Genomic DNA, 27596 nt, shown 5'->3' on the forward strand with positions numbered 1-27596 from the left:
GCGAAAAGGTGAGAGAATGGGGTTGAGAAATGTATCAGCCATGGTGGAGCAGACTCAGTGGGCTGAATGGCCTAATTCTGCACCTATAATCTTATGATCAGCCTGGCCACTTCTCTGAATCTCAGATAATTAAGGGTTTGGGCTTCTATGGTGAGGGTGTGGAGGGGTAGTGGGGTCCATTCCAGTTTGAGCGTGTGGGATTTATCGGAAACAACCCCAGAAAGGCAGCTTGAATGGCCCTGGCAGCACCCGTTCTAGAGATTCTGTGCTAGGTTGACCCATGCCCTCAGAGTGAAGGGGTAGACTTTGCCACCTGGTATGCATGTTGGGGCATAGCCCTTTAAGGGTATGGCATGTGACTGGGTATGTAGGGTGAGTGGGCTGGGAACCACCCTCAGTAGGCAGCTAACGTTTGGAGCATGGAGCGAATAGAATTAATAGAGTTGTGTTCCCTTACACCTGGCAGTGGAGTAGTTATTGAGCAGACGTCTCAATACTGAGAGATTTAACACATACAGAAAACAGCGCCAGTCAGTGGCCACTACATTCAATTAGCAGATACTGTTAACAAAACATCTTCCTTCCATTTATATCACACCCTGAATGCAATGGAGTTGCCATGGCACTTCACTGAGGCACAATAGTTAATCATTAATTTAAGAAAGCCCAGCAATGCACCTAGTTCCTCAGGAGGCTAAGGAAATTAGGTATGTCCGCTATGATAATCACCAACTTTTACGGACGCACCATACAGAAGATTCTTTCTGGCTGTATCACAGCTTGGTGTGACTCCTGCTCTGACCAAAAGTGTAAGCAACTACAGAGGGTTGTGAACGTAACCTAGTCCATCAGACAAACCAGCCTCCCACCCATTGACTCTGTCTACACTTCCCGCTACTTTGGAAAAGCAGCCAGCATAATCAAGGACCCCACGCACCCCAGACATTCTCTCTTCCACCTTCTTCTGTCAGGGAAAAGATACAAAAGTCTGAGATCATGTACCAACCGACTCAAGAACAGCTTCTTCCCAGCTGCCACCAGGCATTTGAATGAGAACACCTCCATTGGGAGATTCCCTTCCAAACCCTTTACCATCCTGACTTGAAAATATAAGAACATAAGAAATAGGAGCAGGAGTAGGCCATCTGGCCCTTCGAGCCTGCCCCGCCATTCAATAAGATCATGGCTGATCTGTCGTGGCTCAGTTCCACTTTCCCGCCCTCTCCCCATAACCCTTAATCCCCTCTCTTATCAAAAACCCATCAACCCGCTTCTTAAAAATATTTAGCGAGGCAGCCTCCACCACTTCAACGGGCAGAGAATTCCAGAGATTCACCACCCTTTGAGTGAAGAAGTTCCTCCTCAACTCCGTTCTGAACCGCCCCCCCTTTATCTTGAGGCTGTGCCCCCTAGTCCTACTGTCTTTTTTGAGCGGGAAGAGTCTTTCCACCTCTATCCTATCCATCCCATTCATCATCTTATACGTCTCAATGAGATCTCCCCTCATTCTTCTAAACTCTAACGAGTACAAGCCTAGTTTATTCAGCCTCTCCTCATAGCTCAACCCCCTCAACTCCGGTATCAGCCTAGTAAACCTCCTCTGCACTCCCTCCAAGGCCAAAATATCCTTGCGCAGGTGCGGCGCCCAAAACTGCACACAGTACTCCAGCTGCGGCCTCACCAATGCCCTATACAGCTGCAGCAAGACCTCCCTACTTTTATATTCAATCCCCCTCGCTATGAAGGCCAGCATCCCATTCGCCTTCCTGACCACCTGCTGCACCTGCAGGCTGGGTTTTTGCGACTCATGCACAAGGACCCCGAGGTCCCTCTGCACCGTCGCCTGCTGCAGTTTTTCGCCACGTAAGTAATAGTGTGAGAAACACAGGGATTGTGAGAAGTAGTGTAATTTTTAAGGCTGCAAGAGCCAACAGTACAATCAGCAGTGATGGACGAGTTCAGCAGCATACAGAAAGGGGGAGGCACATGACAGACAGTTAACTAGGTTACACGAAACAGATAACCACAGTGATGAGATTAAGCGCAAAATGGGAGTTGAGAGAGTGTTAATTGAAGGAATGACACAATACAAGCCATTTACAGTGTTTAAAGTTAACAAGGTTAACAGCCAAATAAGGGGGAATAACACAATACAAGCCATCACAATGTTTGAAAAACAGTATAAAATGTGCTGCAAATCTATGTAAGGTGTGCCTATTTTGACTAGACACCCGGTCTTGCAAGAACGACAAATAAAATCTTGCTCCTTCAGAACTTGACTTGACTAAATTGTTTAACTGTGAGCTGTGTTTCTCACAATTGGGGGCTCGTCCGGGATCCTAACATCCCTGGTAGGGAGGTTGCCAGTGACAACTGGGAAGACGCGTCCCGTTCCAAATTGAATGGTCCCAGGTGTTCATCGGTGGGCCTCTCTGCCACTGACTGTTGAGAATCCTAGGAAAGTTGTTCTGAACGAGTAAGTGGGAAACGATAGGCACCGTCGTGTGGTCGGGCAACGCTGTGCACAGACCAAGGTAAGAAAAGTGACTTTTAAGTATTGCCTTGGCGACCGGGTCGTGGTAGGTAAACCATGGGAAGTGGGGGTAGTAGGACAAAGTCCCCCGGGAAAGGTGCTGGGAATCCGCGGAGAAAGGGTGGGGCCCCAGGGAACATCCCTCCAGAAAGTCCTTTGGGACGGATGTTGGAAGAAGGGTGGGGCCCCAGGGAACATCCCTCCAGAAAGTCCGTTGGGAAGGATGTTGGAAGGTTTGGGCACTAGTACTAGGGATAAAAACAAGACGACAATGATGAAATATTGTGTTTTGTTTGGGTGAAGGAACCAATCAGGAGTCCGTCCGTCTTCTGGCCAAAGTACGGTTCGGTTGAGGATTGGGTTTGTCAGATGCTTAATAAATATGTGAGACAGAAGCAGCCGGCGTCCCAGGAAGGAATTGATCATGCAAGTTGCTGGATAATGTTAATTTAGGGGCTGCGGGGGAGGTTATGTGATGAGGGAGCAGAGGAAAGTCGAATAAGGGAGGTGCCCCTAGAGGCACTGGAGTTTGTGGATGGGTCACGAAGTATATAGATGGATCAGCATGAATGGGATGGACCTACAATTGGTCTGAGCAGAAAGAGGTAGAGAGAAGTATGTCAGTGGAACTGGGAACCCTGACATGGGCTTTTACTGAGGTGCGGGGAGAACGCTAATAGTGGTTATGTATTTGGAATTGTGCATGACTATATGACTGTTTGAGAGAGAAAGGGATTTGTCACGACATGAGGCACCCGAATCAAACATGGTCAAATTTATTAGAGGCCAGTGAGCTCCCATCAGTAAAGGGTTAAAAAGAGACAAGCAGGCTGACTCTGTATGGTACAGAGAGAGAGAGAGAGAGAGAGAGGGTGTAACTGTGTAATTGAGACCCTCATGTGATGTAATAGATATAGCCAATCAAAGTGAATTGCTTTAAGTTTTTAAGTTTACTAAATTATGTAGGGATCGGACGGAAATTTGAATTCTGCCAAGTGGGAAAGGTGGCATTATATTGCATCTTAAAGTTGTGAGGAGAGATAACCATTTAGGCACATAGTAGATTTGATTTTGTACTTGCCTGTGTTGGTTACAAAGGCAGAGCTGTAGAAATAATTAAACATGTAGATTGCACATTAGAATGCTTTCAGTATTTCTTCGTGCATCTGTGCTCCAAGTGATGTTTTGTTTTATTGTACCAGAATTGTAAGAAGGTGCAAGGGTCTTGATTTAGTGAGGATATTTAATGGTGATAAAAATAAATCTTATTTTGGATTTTCTGAATCAGGCTTTAGTTAATTAAACTGCTGTACTTTGACTCACAATTAGTCTCAGAGGTATCTTTACCTACAAGGATTGGTGCTGAAACCTGGGATCTGTTTACGGGTCCGGTTGAATGGCCACAACTGGAGCTCCGGAACAGATTACCAAATTTAAGGGAGTGAATCAAAGTACAGTAGGTGCTCATCTGTGATGAAAAAGTGTGAGTGTGTGTGAGAGGTCTGAGCTGAGCACGTACAGACAAGGAGGCATCTGTCTTTACACCTAGCCCTAGACCAGTTGTTAAGAGGGGTAGCCCCCTACGCAAAGCTCAGGAGTTTGAAGTGGGTGTAAAGGCTAGAGAAGGATGCCTGGGATGTGATGTTCAGACGTGAGTAAGAAAGAAAGCCGGCTTAATAGTGTGAGCTTAAAGGTGTAAGCTCACGAGTGTAAGCGGTGGTACGGAGGGGACTGATCACCCCTGATAGGTATCACCGGACTGTGATAAGAGCGACCTAGGGGTGGGATCCATTTCACCCACTAGATCAACAATGGAAATGATTGGAAAAAAAAAAGGACAGAACTAAGAAAATTGGAATTCTCTTAGTTTGAATTAATTGAACAGGTTTAAACCAGATTAATTGAACACATCTCAGTCTTGGGTAAAAAAAATATTGGGCTGACGACAAGGAGAAAATTAAAACGTCAGAATCACAGATTAGAGAGTTAGAAAAGAGAAACCAAACAAAGAAAATAGCAGTATTGTTCATACATCAGTTAGCTGGACTAATTGAACAAGTAGTCACTTCCACTAAGAAGTGGAGTGGGGATAAAAAAGATTAAGGAATTAGAATTCAGAGTAAGGGAACTGGAGAAACAAAACCAAGTGTTAGAAGACTACTGCAGAGGGACATCACCTCCCTACCCCGGCAGTATGACCAAATAGACCCGATAGTCTGGGCAGGGGAAGGAAACCGAGGGGGATTAGACGCTCCTCCTCTGCAAATAAATTTAAAAAAAAAAGGAGAGACGGTGTGTGTTAAGCAATACCCTATACCTTTGCAAGGAAAAAAAGGATTACAGCCAGTAATTGAAGGATTGGTTAGAGATGGACTGTTAGAACCCTGCATGTCCCCTTATAATACCCCTATATTGCCTGTAAAGAAGCCTGAGGGAACGTACCGCCTGGTACAGGACCTAAGGGCCCTGAACCAGATAGTGACGATGCGACACCCCATTGTCCCTAATCCTTATATTTTATTAAGCAAGATTCCTCCTGATCACGGATGGTTCAGTGTAGTGGACCTAAAAGATGCATTTTGGACATGCCCACTGGTGGAAGAAAGTCGAGACTTATTTGCTTTTGAGTGGGAAAATCCTATCACAGGACGGAAACAGCAGTTCAGGTGGACAGTGCTCCCACAGGGGTTCACAGAGTCACCAAATCTTTTCGGTCAAGTCTTACAGCAGGTGTTAGAAAGATTTAAAAAGCCTGATGAAATCACGTTACTACAATATGTAGATGACCTACTAGTAACAGGAGGAGGAAAGGAAAAGGTAATAGAAGCCACAAATAGCTTATTGAATTATCTGGGACAACAGGGATTCAGGGTGTCAAAGAAAAAGCTGCAGTACGTAGAGAAGGAAGTTAAATACCTTGGACACCTAATCAGTGAGGGAAGGAGAAGAATAGATCCAGAAAGAATACAAGTAATCCTAGATCTAAATATACTATGGACTAAAAAGGAACTTAGGAGGTTCTTGGGATTAGTAGGATACTGTAGATTGTGGATCAAAGGGTACGCACAGAAAACTAAACAACTATATTTGAAGCTGTTAGAAGAAGAACCTAATGTTTTAAAGTGGACAGAGGATCTAAGCTGATAATAGAAACAAAACTCCCTTGGACTAAGTGCTTACCAAAAGCACTTTTTGCGTATTTGTACAGCTCCTCGAAAGGATTTGGGTTTATCCCCCTATGAAATGCTATTTGGACTACCTTATATGGGGGCAGTCGGGGAGTTACCGGTTCCTGAAATGAATGATCAATTTGTAAAGAAATATATACTGGGCCTGTCCTCCTCGATATCTTCCCTTAGGAAACAAGGATTATTGTCGCAGACTCCAGCCCTCGACTTCACGGTACATACAATTCAACCAGGAGATCGGGTCCTGGTAAAGCCATGGAAAGAAACTAAGCTGCAACCGGAATGGGAGGAACCATATGAAGCACTCCTAACAACTGAGACAGTAATCAGGACTGCTGAAAAGGGGTGGACACATCATACTATAATCAAGGGACTGGTAAAACCTCCAGATAACTCCAACACGTGGATGGTCAAACTGACTGAAGAACCTTTGAAGCTGAAATTTAAAAGACTCTAAATAATCAATTTTTAGTTGCGGCGTGAGCGCGGGAAAGGAACTGTTTTGAATTAAGTTCTCTCCTAAAAGGTAACGAGAAAGGGATAGAATGGAAGGGGTAACCTGGATAATGCTTTCCTTCCTCTTGTCCAAGAGAGTACTTACAAGTATGGGATATAATTCAGATAAGTTAGAAGAGGACAAGGGAAACACTATGAGCTCAGTTACGGTTCTGGATCTCACTACAACACAGGTAGTAGAGACAGACCTGTGTTCTTTGGTAATATGTGGGGATCTGGTGAGCCAGCAAAAATATTCGGTAGAATCCTTACAATTTTATGCCGACGGAAAGTATCCTTGGGGTAAACTCCCTTCCATAATATCCCTTCATCAGAAACATATGCAGCCAAGATCAGAATGCCTAGATAAGGAATACAATCTTATAGGGACCAAATGGACTGAAAAAAAAAAATAAGCAGTCCAGTCTTAGATCCTAAGAACCTCTCCCGGTACTCCATAGCTGGTGGGCCCTTCTTTACAGGTAACTGGACCAGGGACCAACAATTGCACCAGGCAGTATTTGGAATTAGGGTAAAGGAGGGAGGAAAAGATAGCAAATTGAAATGTTGTTTCCGAATCTATGTAGATAAAAATTTGAAAACACCTGACTAGAATGATAAGGTTCCCCAAAACGACCCAAGGGCAGTAAGAGTGGTCGAAGTAAACAACCTAAAACAAATCCTTGAAATAGAGACTGGGTATGAGGAGACTAATGCCTGGGTAGAATGGGTCAAATACACTGTAAAAAGCTTAAATAAAAGCAATTGCTATGCCTGTGCGTCTGGGAAGCCAGTGGCCCAAATAGTACCCTTCCCTCTGGGATGGAAACGCGACAGAAGAGGTATGGAGTGCATGTTAGCCCTGTATCAAGAAAAGGAAGCATGGGGCAACCCGAACTGCACATCCCTATCCCTGATGTTCCCTCCTGTGGAAGCAAAGAACTTAAAAACTCCCCCTCAGTTTCTCACTGCCGTTGTGAATCACACTTCATGTGTGAACCGACAAAGGGCAGAGTTAACTCATAATATGGGGGAGTTAGAATCATGCTCAGAGGTCAGGAGCATTACAGAGAACGGAATGGGAGGGAACTATTCATCATTGAAAATCCCCAGAGCAGATATATGGTGGTATTGTGGAGGAAGGGTACTGAGGCCAACTCTACCCCCTCAGTGGAAAGGTACATGTGCAATTGTCCAATTGGCTATACCATTTACCCTGGCATTTGAAAAATCAAAAGGATCAGGAAAAACAAGAGATCAGTGATAGGAATTTCTTTTGATGAAAAGATATATCTAGATCCCATAGGAGTGCCTCGGGGAGTTCCAGATGAATTTAAAGCTCGAAATCAGATTACAGCTGGGTTTGAATCCTTGTTTTGGTGGGTAACAATAAATAAGAACGTAGATTGGATAAATTATATAAGATTGGGACGAGCAAGTGAATAGTATGTTAGCCAAACTGGAACAACCTACTCGCGCATATCTGGACTAAACCTGGAAAAAGGGATGCTAGTGAAAAATTACAGACAGTAAAAAAGAAAAGGGGGGATTGTGAGAAGTAGTGTAATTTTTAAGGCTGCAAGAGCCAACAGTACAATCAGCAGTGATGGACGAGTTCAGCAGCATACAGAAAGGGGGAGGCACATGACAGACAGTTAACTAGGTTACACGAAACAGATAACCACAGTGATGAGATTAAGCGCAAAATGGGAGTTGAGAGAGTGTTAATTGAAGGAATGACACAATACAAGCCATTTACAGTGTTTAAAGTTAACAAGGTTAACAGCCAAATAAGGGGGAATAACACAATACAAGCCATCACAATGTTTGAAAAACAGTATAAAATGTGCTGCAAATCTATGTAAGGTGTGCCTATTTTGACTAGACACCCGGTCTTGCAAGAACGACAAATAAAATCTTGCTCCTTCAGAACTTGACTTGACTAAATTGTTTAACTGTGAGCTGTGTTTCTCACAATAGTCCTTCCTACCATTCTTCCTACCAAAGTGGACCACCTCACACTTGCCAACATTAAATTCCATTTGCCATTTCCTGGCCCATTCGCCCAGCCTATCTAGATCCTTCTGCAGACTCTCCACACCCTCCGCACAATTTGCCTTTCCCCCAATCTTGGTGTCATCAGCAAATTTCGACACCCTACACTCGGTTCCCTCCTCCAGATCATCTATATAAATGGTAAATAGCTGAGGCCCCAGCACCGACCCCTGGGGCACCCCACTAGTCACCAACCGCCAATCCGAATAGCACCCATTGACCCCCACTCTCTGCCTCCTATTTGACAACCAAATATACCAGCCATTCCTTCACCGTCGCTGGGTCAAAATCTTGGAACTCCCTTCCTAACAGCACTGTGGGTGTCCCTACACCTCAGGGATTGCAAAGGCTCAAGAAGGCAGCTTACCACAACCTTCTTGAGGGGCAATTAGGGATGAGCAATAGATGCTGGGCCTAGCCAGCAAAGCCCATGTCCCGTGAATGAAATAAAAGCTAAAGCCTCTCTGCCAATCTCCACTAAGATAATACACTCCTGAGAGTCCACCTCCTTTGACCAAACTTTCAGTCACCTGCCCAAATACCTCCTAACGTATCTTGAATCCAATTTCTATCTGGCAATCGCCTCCGCAAAGCCCCAGGGGAAGTTCTGCTACATTAAAGGTGCTCTATAAATGAAAGCTGTTGCTGTTGTTGTTATTGTTGTTGCATGTCCTGCCCTTAGAGCTGATTGAAGTTTTGACTCAGTGGCTAATATTCCCCAGACCACCCCAATCTTTCCCCCATGACCATCTCCCTCCCCCTCCCCCTCCCCACCCCAGAGGGTATGGGGCATGCATAGTCCCCATTGACATTGGCAGGATCAGAATATGCCTGGGGGGGATGGGCACAGAAATTGCCACCCTGTCACTCACTATCATGTCTGCTTGGGTTTCCTCCGGGTGCTCTGGTTTCCTCCCATGGTGTGGGTATGCCGGCGTTGGACTGGCGTAAACACAGTAAAAAGTCTGACAACACCAGGTTTTAGTCCAACCTATTTATTTGATAATATACTCACTAGCTTTCGGGGTTACCCCCTTCGTCAGGTGAATGGAGAGTTCTGGCCTCAGACAGAGCATATAAAGCACAGACAGTTTAGAGATTACTGATTAAAATGCGAATCCTTACACCTAACCTGCTGTTCAAGACCTGAAGTGGCTGATAATGTGAGTGGAAGGAGCACCGATCACAGTTTAAAGAGATATGTATTGTCTCCAGACAGTACAGTAAGTGAGGTTTTGCAAACCCAGGCAAGTCATGGGGGTTACAGATAGTGCGACATGAACCCAAGATCCCTGTTGAGACCGTCCTCATGTGTGCGGAACTTGGCTATCAGTCTCTGCTCAGCGACTCTGCGCTGTCGTGTGTCGTGAAGGCCGCCTTGGAGAATGCTTGCAACAAGAAAGGATGTCCCGAAGCATGGTACATTGGGGAGACCATGCAGACGCTACGACAACGGATGAATGAACATCGCTCGACAGTCACCAGGCAAGACTGTTCCCTTCCTGTTGGCGAACACTTCAGTGGTCACGGGCATTCAGCCTCTGACCTTCGGGTAAGCATTCTCCAAGGCGGCCTTCACGACACACGACAGCGCAGAGTCGCTGAGCAGAGACTGATAGCCAAGTTCCGCACACATGAGGACGGTCTCAACAGGGATCTTGGGTTCATGTCGCACTATCTGTAACCCCCATGACTTGCCTGGGTTTGCAAAACCTCACTTACTGTACTGTCTGGAGACAATACACATCTCTTTAAACTGTGATCGGTGCTCCTTCCACTCACATTATCAGCCACTTCAGGTCTTGAACAGCAGGTTAGGTGTAAGGATTCGCATTTTAATCAGTAATCTCTAAACTGTCTGTGCTTTATATGCTCTGTCTGAGGCCAGAACTCTCCATTCACCTGACGAAGGGGGTAACCCTGAAAGCTAGTGAGTATATTATCAAATAAATAGGTTGGACTAAAACCTGGTGTTGTCAGACTTTTTACTGTGTTCCTCCCATGGTCCAAAGATGTGCGGGTTAGGTCGATTGGCTATGTTAAATTGCCCCTTAGTGTCAGAGGGATCAGTAGGATAAACATGTGGGGTTATGGGAATGGGGTTTGGATGGGATTGTGGTTGGTACGGACTCAATGGGCTGAGTGGCCTCCTCCTATACAGTTGGGACGCGGAATCCACATGATATATGATATCATGTGGATTCCGCACTGTGCCTCTCAGCAGTGAACTTGGCTGGGGATTTTGAAACGGGCGCTGGGAGAATAAACAGCAGGAAGATGTGCAATCGTACCTCTGCCCCAAAAGGGATGTACCCATTAGGTAGGAGAGACTATTGGTTAATTATGCTCCTTTGCCCCTTCAGTTTTTCCCCTTCACCTCATTTTGGGGCTCAGAATGAGCGAATCGTTTATTTGAGGCACTCAGTGGCAGTGTCAAGCTTTCAAATTTTGGATACCGGGTTAATATGACTCTTCCGCACCCCCCCACCCCCAACCATGAACAGATAAAAACATCAACCAATCCCTCCCCCCACTAAACCCGAGCCCTCCCACACCCCTTCCAGTTACTGTCATCCCAATTCAAAGAATCTCAGAATGGGAGACCACAAATATCTTTTTGCTGTCGGCAAATCTACCAGCAAATAGGGCAAGAACGTCCCTCGCAAGAATGAAGAGTGATTGATCAGTTGAGGCCTACGCTCATCGGAGTTTAGAAGATTGAGAGGAGATCTAATCGAGGTCTATTAGATCCTGAAAGGGATTGCTTTCTTCACTCAGAGAGCTGTGAATCAGTGGAATTCTCTACTACAGAAAGCTGTTGGGGCCAATTTATTAGATATGTGCAAAAGGGAGCTGGCCCTTGTGCTAAATGGATCAAGGGGAATGAGGGAAAGCAGGAGTCAAATGCTGAATCAGCTATGATCATATGGAATGGTGGTGCAGGCTCGAAGGGCTGAATGGTCTTCCCATGCACATATTTCCTATGTTTTCTACGACAGGACAGACAAAGGGGAGTTGTTTCCCCTTGTTGGACAGTCCAGAACGAGATATCATAGTCTTAGGCTAAGGGGTGGCAGATTTAAAATACAAATGAAAAGGAATTACTTTGCTGAAAGAATTATGAATGTGAAACTCTCTGCCCCAGAGTGCGGTGGACGCCGGAACACTAAACAGATTTAAGGAGGAGATAGGTAGGTTTTTAATTAGTAGTGGGATGGAGGGTTATGGAGAGTGGGCAGGAAGGTGGAGATGAGATCAGCCATGATCATACTGAATGGCAGAGCAAGCTCAAGGGGCTGAATGGCCTACTGTTGGTCCTAGTTCTTGTGTTATGTAAGTTGAGTTGTGTTACCATCATGTTACCAGTGATGAAGTGGAAATGGTCGAGTGATTCAAGTTTTGAGGTGGCCAGATCACTAACAACCTGTCCTGTTTCCTCCGTGCCGACACTATAGTTAAGAAAGCCCATCAATGCCTCTACTTGCTCAGGAAGCTAAGGAAATTTGGCATGTCAGCTATGACTTCCACCAGTTTTTAGAGATGTACATAGAAAGCACTCTTTCTGGTTATATCACTGTTTGACATGGCTCCTGCTCTGACCTAAATGGCAAGGAGCTACAAAGGGTTGTGAATGAAGCCCAGTCCATCACAAAAACCAGCCTCCCACTTCCTCTATCTACACTTCTTGTGGCCTCGGAAAATCAACCAGCAAATTCAAGGACCCCACACACCCTGGACATTCTCTCTTCTACCTTCTTCTGTCAGGGAGAAGATACAAAAGTTTGAGGTCACGTACCAACCGACTCAAGAACAGCTTCTTCTCTGCAGCTGTCAGACTTTTGAATGGACCTACCTTATATGAAGCTGATCTTTCTCTGCACCCTAGCTATGACTGTGACACTACATTTTGCACCCCTTCCTTTCCTTCTCCCTTATGTATTCTATGCTTTGTCTGTATAGCGCACGAGAAACAGTACTTTTTGCTGTATCCTAATGCATGTAACAATAATAAATCAAATCAAATTCCATTGGGGCTGAACTCCCAGGCTTTGATCAGCCCTGGCTTAGTTGGTCAAAAGCTGCTGGTTTGGGTCTTGCTGCAGAACATGCTGCAACAAGCCAGGCTGACAGTGCAGTGCGGAGGGAGTGCTACCGTGTTCGGGATGGGTTGGGGGGCTAGTGGAGGCATGGTACCATCTATGTGGTGATATGTTAAACCAAGGACCTCTGAAGAGGGTATAGAAGCTACCATGCTCCCCACTTCAGGAAGGAGAGCACAGGAGTTACTCCTGGCAGTCTGGCTCTTACTCATCCCTCAGTCAAATCAAGAAACTGATTAACCCAGTCATCATCTTGTAGATTGTGGGTAGATTGGAAAAGTGAGCTTCCTACATTACACATCACTGAGCACTTACAGGGAGTTGATGGCCTAGTGGCATTATTGCTAAACAATCATTCCAGAAACTCAGCTAATGTCTGGACATGGGTTCAAATCCTGCCACAGCAGATGGTGGAATTTGAATTCAATAAATATTACCTGGAATGAAGAATCCATAGATGACTGTGAAACCATTGTCGGAAAATTCCATCTGGTTCACGAATGTAGTTTAGGGAAGGAAATCTGCCATCCTTACCTGGCCTGGCCTACACTGCCATGACTTCAGAGCACAGTATGGTTACAGCCGTGTGATTGACTTTCAACTGCCCTCTGAAATAGGCGGCACTGTGGTTAGCTGAGCTTCCTCACAGCGCCAGGGACCTGGGTTTGATCCCGGCTTGGGTCACTGTCTATCTGGAGTCGGCACGTTCTCTCTGTGCCTGTGTGGCTTTCCTCTGAGTGCTCCAGTTTCCTCCCACAGCCAAAAGATGTGCTGCTTAGGTGCATTGACCATGCTAAATTCTCACAGGCGCCAGAGTGTTGCAACTAGGGGATTTTCACTGTAACTTCATTGCAGTGTTAATGTAAGCTTACTTGTGACACTAATAGATGAATAAATAAAATGTCCTAGCAAGACACTCAGTTGCATCAGCATTTCAAGAAGGCAGCTCACCACCACCTTCGCAAGGGCAAATAGGAATGGGCAATAAATGCTGGCCAGCCAGTGACACCCATGTCCTGTAATTGAATTAAAAAAAACTTTAAAGTGCTTCGGGGTATCAAATTAATTAAATCTTTTTCATTTCCCTTTTTTTAGTGGCTGTGGTAAGTACCCCTTAAGGGATTAAGTTCTCTATAGATCATGTGACCCAGTCGGGCCGGAGTGTGCAATTACAGGAACATAGTGAGGGGGTGGGGGGGCTGGATTTCCCTGGTTGTTAGGGGTCATTGAGTACAGTAGCCTTTTCAGCACTCTCTGTAAATAGGTATTTATCTCAATAAACTGATTCTTCATTCATCCTCCTGCTAGTAGATTAAAGTGGAAATGTGTCCTATGGCGCCTTGCAATAGGGCCTTCTGCATTGACAACCAGCTAATATGGTATTTCGCAATCACATCAGCTCTGACCAGCAACCAGAGGGTTAAAGAGGCGGAATATTCACAGACAACATTTCAACTGGATGATTCTAAGTTTTGAAGACTTATTTAAGCGACAGTTGGGTTATATACAAACAAAAAATATCGGAGGGCTGACGGACGGTCTATCAGTTGTATCCGATGCAAGACTTCCAGGTAGTGAAGGCCCAATGTTTAAACTGTACATTCAGGCTGCGGGAGGGTGGAGGTGATGGATGAACCGTCAGGTTCTCACCCCCTGAGGCTTGAATTCCGTCCTGAGCAGTTGGCTGAAGCTGTCCTTGATCTTCCAGCTTTAGGATCTCTACATTCAACAAATCCAGCTACCCCCACAGGCTCTGGTCTACACACACACACACACACACACAAAACAAGGATACCCCAACAATTGTGAATCTCATTCAGGGAAGCCACCCAACTTGAAAGTAGTCTATTTATTAGTCACAAGTAAGGCTTACATTAACACTGCAATGAAGTTACTGTGAAATTCCCCTTTCAATATGAGATGTTATCTCGTGGGTGGCTTAGTGGCACAATCATTAACACTGCTGCTTCACATCACCAGAGATCTGGGTTCAGTTCCTGGCTTGGGTCACTGTCTGAGTGGAGTTTGTGCATTCTCCCTGTAAGTGCGTGGCTTTTCTCCGTGTGCTCCAATTTCCTCCCACAGTTTGAAAGATGTGCTGTTTAGGTGCATTGACCCGAACGGATCCCGGAGTGTGGTGATGAGGGGAAATTCACAATAGCTTCATTGCAGTGTTAATGTAAATCTTACGTGTGACTAATAAATAAACTTACAACTGTTAATGTTAGGGGAGGTATGGTGATGACTTCTCCTTGCAGTAGAGGGAGCACAGCAAATGCTTACCAGGCTGAATCCTGGGATGGCAGGTCTGTCAAATGAGAAAAGACCAAGTCGGTTAGGATTATATTCACTGAAGTTTAGAAGAGTGAGAGGGGATCTCATGAAAATTATATAATTCTCACGGGATTTGAGAGGGTAGATGCAGAAAGAATGTTCACAATGGAGGCGCAGCCCAGAATTAGATGGTCATAGTTTGTGGAGAAAGGATAAGCCTTTTAGAACAGAGGAAATTTCTTCGCTGGGGCCGGGTGGGTGGAATTCACTATCACAGAATGTAGTTCAGCCAAAACGGTGCGTGATTTCAGGAAGAAATTAGATTTAGCTCCTGGGACTAACGGGATTAAGTTATGGGAGGAAGGGGGGATCAGGATATTGAATTTGATGATCAGCCATGATCAAAATGAATGTTGGAGCAGGCTCAAAGGGTCGAATGGCTTAGTTTCTATGTTTCTACTTTTCAGAAGTTTGAGCTTTTTAAAAAGTTCACGGGATATGGGCGTTGATGTCTGGGCTGGCATTTATTGTCCATCCCTAATTGCCCCTTGAGGGTTTGGCGGTAAGCCTTCATCTTGAATCAGGTGTAAAGGGAGATTAAGGACCCTGCGACAGGGAAGGAAAGGTGATATATTTCCAAGTCCGGATGAAAATACGTACGAATTGGGAGTAGGAGTAGGCCACTGTGCCCCTCCAGCCTGTTCCACCATTCAATAAGATCAGATCTGATCTGCTTGTAACCTCGACCCCACATTCCTGCCCACCCCTGAATAACCTTTAACCCCCTTGTTAATCAAGGATCTATCGAGATCTGCCTTAGAAATATTCAAGGCTCTGCTTCTGCAACCTTTTGAGGAAGACAGGTCCGGAAACTCAGGAACCATTCACTTTAAACCTTGACCCCTAGTTCTAGATTCTCCTACAAGCAGAGACATCCTCTCCACATCCACTCTGTCAACATTCTTCCAGCAGATACAAACTCAACTTCTTCAGCCTTTCCGCATAAGACTATCTGCTCATTCCTCACATTAGTCTAGTAAACCTTCTCTCAACTGCTTCTAACAAATTTACATCTTTCCTTAAATAAAGTGACAAATACATAGAAATATAGAAACATAGAAAATAGGGTGATCGTCCAATTCAAGAGCCTGATCCCACCCTCCCCAAGATCCTTTGATCTCCTTCACCCCAAGCACTGTATCGAAGTTTCTGGTTGTACCACAGCTTTGTATGGCTCCTACACTGTCCAAAACCACAAGAAATTACAAAAGGTCATGAACGAATCCCAGTCCATAACTCAAACCAGCCTCCCATCCATTGATACTGTCTACACTTCCTGCTGCCTCGGCAAAGCAGCATAATTAAGGACGCCATACACCCTGGACATTCTCTCTTCCACCTTCTCCCATTGGGATAAAGAGACAAAAGTCCTGGGTGCATACCAATTGAATCAAGAACAGTTTCTTCCCTGCTGCCATCAGACTTTTGAATGGACCTACCTCTCACGAGGTTGATCTTTCTTTACACCTAGCTATGACTGTAATACTACAATCTGCACTCTTTTCCTTCTCTATGACTGGTATGCTTGGTCTGTATAGCGCACAAGAAACAATACTTTTCACTGTATACTAATACAATGTGTAACAGCACTATATCAAATCAAATCAAAATCTAATGCCTTCTTGAAAACATACAATGCTTGTTGTTTCCAAAAAAGGTTTACCCGATATACTTAAACTTGACCCCTGGTTCTGATGATGACTGACATGGAGGGGAACCTTCAGGTGGTGGTGTTCCCATGTCATTGAGTCTTAGACGTTTACAGCATGGAAACAGACACTTTGGCCCAACTTACCCATGCCCCTTTTGTTTAACCACTAAGCAAGTCCCAGTTGCCCACGTTTGACCCATATTCCTCTATACCCATCTTACCCGTGCCTTTCTTGATGGTAGAGATCATGGGTTTGGAAGGTGCTGTCAAAGGAGCCGTGGTGAGTTGCTGCAGTGCATCTTGTAGATGATACAAACACTGCCACGGTGCATTGGTGATGGAGGGGGTGAATATTTGTGGAAGGGGTAGCGATCAAGTGGGCTGCTTTATGCTGGATGGTATCGAGCTTCTTGAATGTTGTTGGAGCTGACTCATCCAGGCAAGTAGAGATTATTCCATCACACTCCTGACTTGTGTCTTGTAGATGGTGGACAGGCTTTGGGGAGTCAGGAGGTGAGTTACTCACCATTGGATGCTGACATGCTCCAACACGCACAATGTTTATACGGATGGACCAGTTCAATTTATGGTCTATGGTAACCCCCTAGAATGTTGATAGTGAGAGATTCAGTGATGATAATATCACTGAATGTCAATGGGAGATGGTTGAATTCACTCTTATTGGAGATGGTCATTGCCTGGCACTTATCTCGTGTGAATGTTGCTTGCCAGTTGTCAGCTCAAGTCCAGATATTGTCCAGGTCCTTCTGCAAACAGCTAAACATTGTGATTGATTGCAGTGAGTCTATCACAGGGGTTCCTGTCAGTACAAGATCCCACATGGGATTCAGCAACATTTACATCAAGGTGAAATAGAATCATAAATTCCATAAGGTGCAGAAGGAGGCCATTCAGCCCATTGACTCTGCACCAACTCTCTGACAGAGCATCTTTCCCCTATCCCACCCAACGTGCACATGCAGACACAGGGAGAACATACAGACTCCACAGTCACCCAAGAAAGGAATTGAATCCAGGGTCACAGCACAGTGAGGCAGCAGTGCTAACCACTGTTCCACCATTCCACCAGCTCTCCAAGGTGTAACCGAAGTTCCATCTTGGCACAACAGATCCAATCTTTCTCCAGAACCTTCTCTGACCTCAGGCTCTCTGTTCACTCTTCTGTAACCTTTTCCCATGACTCGGGCATAAAACAATCACTGAACATCTCTCTGAATAGCTTCCAAAGTATCGACATTCCCCTCCACATGGGATCAGTCACTTTCTCTGTCCAGATATCCACCCCGTTAGTTACTTGTCAGATTTGCCAATACTCTAACCCAGTGGTGGGCAATGTAGGATGGTGAATGGGCCAATGAGTGAACCTCCTTCATCTCAGTGGGCTGCAAGATTGAAATCGGGCTTGTTCGCTAACCCTCACCCCATGAATAAGATTAAATACATTTAATACACACCAAATATTTAATAATGAGTTATAGAAAATACTTAATCATTCATATATTAACAGAACTCCTGGAGCCTTAGGGGTGATCTTATAGAGATCTATAAAATAATGAGGGCCACAGATCAGCTAGATAGTCAACATCCTTTCCCAAAGGTAGGGGAGTCTATAACTAGAGGGCATAGTTTTAAGGTGAGAGGGGAGAGACTCAAAAGGGTCCAGAGGGGCAATTTTGTCACACAGGGACTCTATGCTAGGTAATTGACACTACAACAATGGATGAATGAACACCGTTCAACAATTACCAGGCAACACTGTTCTCTTCCTGTTGGCAAACACTTCAGCAGTCACGGGCATTTGGCCTCTGATCTTCGGGTAAACATTCTCCAAGGTGGCCTTTACGACATACGACAGCGCAGAGTCACTGAGCAGAAATTGATAGCTAAGTTCTGCACACCCATGAGGATGGCCTCAACCGGGACCTTGGGATCATGTCACACTATCTGTAACCCCCATGACTTGCAACATCTCACTTACTGTCCTGTCTGGAGACAATACACATCTCTTTTACCTATGCTTAATGCTATCTCCACTCACATTGTCTGCACCTTTAAGACTTGATTAGCTAAGGCTCACATTCTAATCAGTATTCTGTAAACTGTGTTTGCCTTTATATGCCCTGTTTGTGATCAGAACTCCCCATCATGTGACGCAGGAGCAGCGCTCCGAAAGCTAGTGGCATTTACTACCAAATAAACCTGATGGACTTTAACCTGTGTTGTGAGATTTCTTACTGTGTAAACTCCACACAATCACAAGAGGGTGTAATTGAATTTGGTTGCCTGGTGCTGAGGCAGCAGTGCTAACCACTGTGCTGCAGTGCTGCCCTGTTGTAAACAAAATATTTGTGCTTTAAATGGTAGTCCTACATTGGTGGAGGGCAAATTAATAAAATCAATCAAGAGAGATGGGACTAATGGTCACATAGAAAGACATGGCCATATCAGGGATGGTCAATATAGATTTGGTAAAGGAAACTCTTGCCTCACAAACTTGATTGAATTAGTTTGGGAAGTTTTAGGAGTGTTGATGAAAGTAGAGCAGTGGATGTTGTGTGCATGGATTTTAGCAAGGCATATGAAAAAGGCTGTCACAGCAGATTTGTCAAAAAGTAAAGGACTACTGGAAGGTAATTTGGCAAACTGGGCCAAAAATTGGCCTGGTAACAGAAAGTTCGCTGGATGCCCTTTCAAATGGAAAGTTGTTTCAAATGATGTTCCATAGAGTTTGGTACTGGGACCCTTGCTGTTTTTGTTACTTATTAATGATTTGGATGTGAACGTGGGAGGCACTAGTGGAAAATTTGTAGGCGGCACAAAAATTGGCTGAGTAGTTGATTGTGCATAGGATATGTATAATCTACAAAATGAATGGTGGAGTGACTGGTAAATTGTTAGATGTGTTTTAATATAGAGAGGTGTAAGTTAATGCATTTAGAGAGGTCAATCCATTTAAGTGAGTACACAATAAATGGGAATATGCTCTGAAGAGTAGATGAAATGAATATTGGAATTCAAGTACATAGATCTCTACAGGCAGTAGATCAAGTTGACAAGGTTGTAAAGAAAACATATGGAATGCCCTCCTTCACTGGCAGAGGTATAGAATATAAAAGTAAGGATGGAATGTTGGAATTGGGTAAACACTGGTAAGGCCACAACTGGAGTATTGTGTGCAGTTCTGGTCAAAGAATTACAGGAAGAATGTAATTGCCCTGGAGATAATGCAGGGGAGCTTTACAAGAATGTTGGCAGGGCTAGGAACGTGTAGCTATGAAGCAAGACAGGCATTGGAAAATGTGATTAGTAAGGGCACCAGGGTTTCGTCGGTCTGGCATGAACAAGAAGGGCAGAATGGCCACCTCTTGTGCTGCAAATTTTCCATGGTTCTGTGGTACTGCACTTTGCCCAGTTCTCCAGATTCCAATCCACTTCCTGTCATACTGAAATTTATAATTAATCTGTTGCCTGTAACAGGCAAGGAAATTCCCAATTTCTATTTGTTAACTGGGATTTAATTCTGAGTATCAAGAAAAAAATGGGAATATAGATGAATAGAAATATTTAAAATGTGAAAAAATTATGCAACTTGATAGATCAATTATCGGGATTTTAAATAAATTATTAAAAAATATAAATAAATGTACACAGTAATAGTTCAGTAGATGGAGATACATAGGTAACCGGAAAGCTGGATGGGTAGACAGACAGATGGATAAATCAATCGACCGATTGACAGAAAGGTTGATACAGGTAGAATAATGTAGAAATACAGAGATAGATATGGAGAATAGATAGAGATAGATGGATATGGGGAATAGATGGAGATAGAGAGGTAGATATGGGGAATAAGTAGAGAGAGAAATAGATATGGGGAATAGATAGAGAGAGAGATAGATATGGGGAATAGATAAATAGAGAGATAGTATGGCGAACAGATAAATAGAGAGATAGTATGGGGAATAGATAGCGAAAGAGATAGATATAGGGAGTAGAGGGAGATAGATATGGGGAATAGATCAAAAGAGATATGGGGAGTAGATAGAGAGAGAGATAGATAGATTAAAGAGAGATAGACAGAGAGAGATAGCTAGAGAGAGATGGATAGAGAGAGAGAGATAGATAGAGAGATAGATGGAGAGATATTAATAAAACGCCAGGCAACTGCACAAGGAAGTACACATGCAATGTGATAGGTAATACTCAAAGTACAAAAACGTTTGCTTTCGTCCATCACACTGGGAGGTTGTGTTTACCAGAAATTTAACAGAAATATTGAAATAAACTATGTGGCTATAAGTGATATCTAAACACGCTCGGACTCCCTGGTATTGTTGTTAGGTCTGATCCTATACAGCTGTCCCAAAACGTTTTGTGCTCTTGTCAGGGGTATAACGGAATGGGTCCGACTTAATCAAATGACTCCAGCTCCCGTGAGAGTCAAGAACATTTTCACCAATTTGTGCAAAGTGTAACTTGATCTATATTATACCATTTTAAATCTGTGTACATTTCTCAACTTATCTGCTCGTTAAATATGCTAACAATGTTCAAAAATGAGAAGACAATTTGGAGCAAAGCGCGTCGGAGCATCATCGACAACAACTCCCAACCAGGAACATTTACCCCGTCGAGTAAAAGGTGTAGAAGCTGTACCAACACATCACCACCTCCAAGTCCCACGCCACCGAGACTTGGTTCAAATTCCTGGGGCTCCTTGTCTAATATCACTAGAGGAATCCTTTCCAACAATCGGAATGTTAAGTCCACAAAGAATCCAAACTTGATAATTTGCTGTGAAGAATTAGGCATGTAAATTATAGCTGTCCATTAATGGCAACATCCCACGAATATGAAAAAAAAACCGTTGTAACTTTTAGCAAATATCGCTAGTTTGTAGTGGTACATTAAAAGGAACCATTATCCTTAATTGCAGACGCTCTTCTTAAACAACGCAGCAACACTTTGTCAGTGGTCATGTGTGTGTGAAGATTTTAAGTCATGGATTGAGCTCCGGAAAAATAGCTGCTTTGCCCTTCCTGGGATAAAGATTCTGGAGCATTACTGGAGCTTTACTCACTGTGTTAAGTGAAGCACATTGCACTATCTCAGCAGCTACGCCAGAGGTTGGTGGTGAGTTTCTGTGGATCCAAAAGTACCGATACACAATATAGAACATAAAATATAGTGGACTACATGAGCAGGCTCTTCAGCCCACGATGTTGTGCCGAACATGAAAGCAAATTAAAATAATTATTTCTGCCTGCCATTCATCCACATCCCTCTCTTCCTTCCATATCAATGTGCTTATGTAAAAACCTATTTAACGCCATATTGTATCAGCCTCCACCGCCACCCCAACAGTGTATTACAGACATCTAACACCCTCTATTGAAAAAGCTTGCCCCTCACATCTCCTTGAACTTTCCCCCTTTCTGCTTAAGTACATACCGTAAAAAAGTCTGACAACACCAGGTTTAAGGTTGACTTAAACCTGGTGTTGTCAGACTTTTTACTGTGTTTACCCCAGTCCAACGCCGGCATATCCACATCATAAGTACACACCCCCTAGTGTTAGACATTTCAACAGTGGGAAAAAGATTCTGGCTGTCAACACTATCTATGCCTGTCATAATTTTATAAATTTCTATCAGGCCTCCCCTCACACTCTGCTGTTCCAGAGAAAAGAGCTATAGTTTATCCAGCCTTTCCTTTTTGCTCGTACACTCTAACCCATGCAGCATCCTAGTAAACTTCTGCTCCTTCTCCAAAGCCTCCATACCCTTCTTGTAATGTGGCAAACAGATTTAAATGCAATACTCTAAGGGCAGCCGAACCAATGTTTTAAAAAAGCTGCAACATGACACCCTGACTGTTGTACTCAATGCCCTGACCAATAAAGACAGGCATGCCATATGCCTTCTTTACCACTCTCTCAATTTGTTGACTATTTCAGAGAGCTATGGACTTGAAACCAAAGCTCCCTCTCTACATCAATGCTGTTCAGTTTCCTGTCACTATCTGTTTATTTTCCCTGAACATTTGCTCCCCCAAAGTGCAGCATCTCACACTTGCCCAGATTAAATTCAATCTGCCATTTCTTCGTGCTTATCTGCAGCTCACCCATATCCCATTGTACCCTTTGACAACCTTCTACATCACCCACAACATACTGAGTATCATCTGCAAACTTAATAACTCACCTATCTACATTTTCATCCGAAGCCAAATATACATCACAAACAGCAGCAGTCCCAATAAGGATCGCTGCAAAACACCACTAAACACGGACCTCCAGTCAGAAAAATACCCTTCCACCACTACTTTCAGGCTTCTATGGGTTATCCAATTCTGAATACAAGTTGCCAAATCACAAAGGATCCGATCCATCTTAATTTTCTGGATGAGCCTGGATGAGGGATGCTGCCAAAAAAACCTGACTAAAATGAACAAACACAACAAATACTGAAGTGATATCATTTATTTCTGACATTTCACTAGATTAGCAATCAGATTTATTGGACTTCTAATCAAGTTGTCTGAATTTATTCTGTGGCATTGCATAAATAAACATGTTTGTGCAGCAGCTGAAACTCTGGAGCATGTATCCAGTCTCCTCCATGATGGTAAGAGGATCATTGCGATCTATATATTCAAACTCATAGCCAATAATTTGCACACAAATGTAATACACAAACATTACCAATCATAATAGGAAAAATCTGTCTGAGATGGAAAGCAGCAATATGATGGATTTTCTCCTACTCTTCATCTCTTGATTGTTATAATTTTCATTATTGCTATTCCCTTTCAGTCCCCTTTTGACTCTACTGGCCACTAGAATGTGCCTGATGGTCAGAGCGTTGAACACTAAAATTAGAACAAATGGAGCCAAATGGGGTTAAAAATATGTCAAGCCAAAAGGAGATTATCCACCCACATGACTTATAGAAGTTTGACTTCACAACTCAGAACTATGGTTGATAGTCAATTAATTCCTGGTGTTCAAGTGTGAAGTACATTTGTGTGTTTTCTATGATGCTCAGACCATAGACTGTCACTATAACGATGGCTGCAGTTTTCTCTGTGCAGCAGTTCTCTCTCAGCTTCTGGCAACAGATGGCCACAAGGCAATCAAAGGTAAAAGCTCAGACTGCACACCCGAGTGTAGCTCAAGAATAAATTTGTGAAATAAATATTAGCAATTTCAAACATGGTTACATTAACTATGATGAACAGTAGATCCACCACTGCCATAGAAGCCAGGTAACGAGTTATGCATTTGGACAGGCCGCATATTCCCCAGAAGAGAATTACAACCGTCTATAAATTAGCTGCAAGGTAAAGAGATCGAATAAGTTTAAAATAAACGATTCTCACAACAAATCCATCAGAAAAGTTTGACATTGATTTTGGATCAAAACTGGATGCTGGTAACATTAATGGGTTTTATCAATGTTTGCAAAATGTTAGGCACAGAAATGAATGAAATGTGAAAATGAAAGAAAGTGGGCTGAAGGGTCACACAGTGGTTAGCACTGCTGCCTCACAGTACCAGGGACCTGGGTTCGATTCCAGATTGGGTCACTTTCTGTGTGGAATTTGCACATTTTCCCCGTTTTTGCATGGGTTTCCACCAGGTGCTCCGGGTTCCTCCCATAGTCTGAAAGATGAGCTGGTTAGCTGCATTAGCCATGTTAAATTCTCCCTCTGTGTACCTGAACAGGCGCCTGATCATGGCAACTAGGGGAATTACACAGTAACTTCACTACAATGCTAATGTAAGCCTTACTTGTGACTAATAAAAAAACTACAAATTTTGAGTTCGGATCAAAGTGGATGCCGGCACCTTTAGTGGATGTTATCAATATTTGCAGAATGTTTCATTATGATTGTAATTATTGCGGAAGTCCATAGAATCATAATAAAAAAAATTACAGTGCAGAAGGAAATCATTCCACCCGTTCTGTCTGCATCACACCAATTCCACCCTTGTCCTATCTCCACATATTTACTCTGCTAATCCCCCTGTCACTAAGGGACAATTTAGCATGGCCGATCCATCTGACCTCCACATCTTTAGATTGTGAAAGGAAACTGGAGCACCCGAAGGAAACCCACGCAGACACAGGAAGAATGTGCAAATTCCATGTAGACAGTCGACCCAAGGCTGGAATCGAACCTGGGTCCCTGGCACTACGAGGCAGCAATGCCACTGTGCCACCGTGCAGTAAACTTTTTTCATTTTTGCACTGCATTCATTTTCTGTGTTAGTTCGAGGAATAATTCCGCAGGAACACATTGCGTCCCTTCAAAGGTAACTGTAAGGACTCGTGTCTTATTCAATATATGTGCAGTTTTCCTGCAAAGGTTGTTTTACACAATGTTGCGAAACGTGCAACCGCTATAGAAACATATCCGGTTTCTTTATCATTAATCACCTCAGTGTGAACGTGCACACAAATGGCAACCCTCATTCCACACCGCCTGGATGATACAGAAATTGAACATTCAGCTGCTTGATGTTAAATCTAACAAATGAATATTCCCAGGTGAGTTGAAGGTTGAAGAAAGTGCGGGCAGTGGACACCTCAATGAGGTTTGAACAACAATCCAGCGAAGAAAGAAACCCCTTACAACATTTTGTTGGATAAGAAACTCAGCGTAACAGTAAAGCTATAGTGACTGGCATGGAATGGTCCTCTGTCATATACCTCACCCAATGCTACATTTTGTGCACTTTACAGGGGTTGTATCGTCGGAGAAGTGAATATGGTGAAGATTTGGAATCGGGGATTTCCTGCCGCGATGGTACCTTTCACATAATTTGACGAGATATATAAGATTTCCCGTAAGGGTGCTTTTTCTTTAATTCCTGCGTATACCCTTCCCTAGAACGACAAATGTTCTCAAGAAAATGGATAGGTCCGTCCTTTCTTGCTCTGAAGTCATCGCATGATCATGGGTTTGGCGTTAACCAGGCTGAAATGGTGTTTCTAGTATGCGTTTAATTAGCCTGGTAAGTTTCATGTTCTGTGCCAAAGGAGAACACGGATTGCCGGGTGCTGTCAGGATAGGAAATGGCACCACGGCAGGTGTCATGGTGCACAGAACATCAGAGGCTTGTTGAAATGTTAACATTTTGGTCAGAGAGGAATAAAGTCTACTCCTTGGCAGTCCCCACAACACTGGGCCGATATTCCTAACATCTAGCATAGATAAGTAGACAAAAGTACTGGTACCGGAGACCACCAATGCACAGTATCATATAGTTATTTTACCCCAGTTTCACTGCATGGGGAACAGCTGCCAATGGCCTTCGGTATGCCATCCCACTCATGTAAACGTTAAGGGCGCATTACAGTGAAAAACTCAGAGCCGTAAAATAACATGACTGATTTGGTAGGCAACGCCAATCCAAATGCTGGGAGATGGAAGACAATACATTACACAAGTAAATGATAGGAAATAAAACTGACTGGAGATCCAGATTTTAGAATTCCTGGAAATTGTTTTTCTTTATTTCTCTCTTGAACATATCGCTAACATGCTGGAGCATTTTTAAAAAGTATTTTCCTTCCAGAATCGGGTATATTTAAAACGACCAAATTTGATTTGATTTAATTAATTATTGTCACAGGTATTGGGATGCCATGAAAAGAATTGTTTCTTGCGTGCTATACAAAGCATATCATTCATAAGGTACCTAAAGGAGAAGGAAAGGAGGGGGTGCAGAATGCCGTTTTACAAGAGTTAGAGTACAGTTTTTGAAGCACAGAACTAGAATAAAAGATAGAATTACGGGCTACACTGGGGACAGCCAGAAACAAGTCGCCACACTGTGGCACCATCTTGAGATGTAATTTAAAAGACAACAGGGGCAATACTAAAACCTACACCATGCACAGATAACAATAGCAGTTGCTATAAATTATTCATCTACCAGGAGCGCCCACCACTGCCATAACAGGATACAAACTCCTGATAGCCGAACCATTATCGGCACTTCCATCTTCCGTGTGTGCTGTCATTGTCTTCAGATAAAATTTGCGTCATATATGTTTTAGATTGAGCTCGCTTTATACTCGAGAGAAGGTTCACGTCTGGTAAAATGATGCCATGTGTTAACCTTAATGAACAAATTGATTGCGCAACTGTGTTACGAAAGTAGAGCTTTGGGGATATTAATGCAACAACCTTCCACATGGGACCCTTTCTCTCTCCCTCTCTTCGCCGCCACCCTCCCCCCCCTCCCCCACACTACTATATCTCTCCCCTCTCTCTCCCTCCTATATCTCTTCCACTCATTTTCTTTCTCTTCTAGTCCACCTATCTCAATAGTAATATATTAAACTCACTTATGGGATTTGTGTGACGCCGGCCAGACCAGCATATAATGTCCATCTGAAGGTGGTGGTGATGATTTGCCTTCTTGAACTTGGAAGTCTAGGTACAGCACAGTGCTGTTAAGGAAGGTATTCCAGGTCTTTCACTCCGTGAAAGCGAAGAAGCGGTGGTTATATTTTGATGTCAAGGTAATGAATGGTTTGGAGGAGAATGTCATTTTGGTGGTGCTCCAGGCCATCTGCTGTTCTTTTCTTTTTAGGTGGTAGCACTCGTGGGTTTGGGAGGTGCTGTCTAACAAATTTTCCTGAGTTCCTGCAGTCCATATTTTAAATGGTATATCCGGACAGCTGCCACTGTTCGTCGTGATGGAGGGTTTGGATGTTTGTGAAAGGGGAGCAATCACACCGGCTGCTTTGTTCTGGATGATGACAAGTCTCTTGAGTGTTGCTGGAGCAGCATTCTCCAGGCAAGTGGAGACTATTCCATTAATGTCCTGTCTTCTTCTATGCACATAGTGGAGAGGTTTGTGGGAGTCAGGAAGTGAATTACATGCCTCACGTCTTTGTACTGTCCTGGTAACCATAGTATTCATATGACTAGTCCAGATCAGTTTCTCATCAATGGAAACTTTCATAACATTGATACTGGCAGATCCAGTGATGGTAATGCCATTGAATGTCATGTGGCGTTTGTTAGATCCTCTTTTGTTGGAGATGGCCATTGCCTGACACCTGCGTGGCATTAATGTTAGTTGACATTTGTCATTGCAAGGCTGGATATTGTCCAGACTTTGTTGCATTTGGACATGGACTGCTCCAGTACTTATGGAGTCACGAATGGTGCTGAACACAGTACAGTCATCAACAAACATC

This window comes from Carcharhinus amblyrhynchos, chromosome 9 (genome assembly GCF_965287045.1).
Source record: "Carcharhinus amblyrhynchos chromosome 9, sCarAmb.v2.hapA, whole genome shotgun sequence".
Classification (NCBI taxonomy): Eukaryota; Metazoa; Chordata; class Chondrichthyes; order Carcharhiniformes; family Carcharhinidae; genus Carcharhinus; species Carcharhinus amblyrhynchos.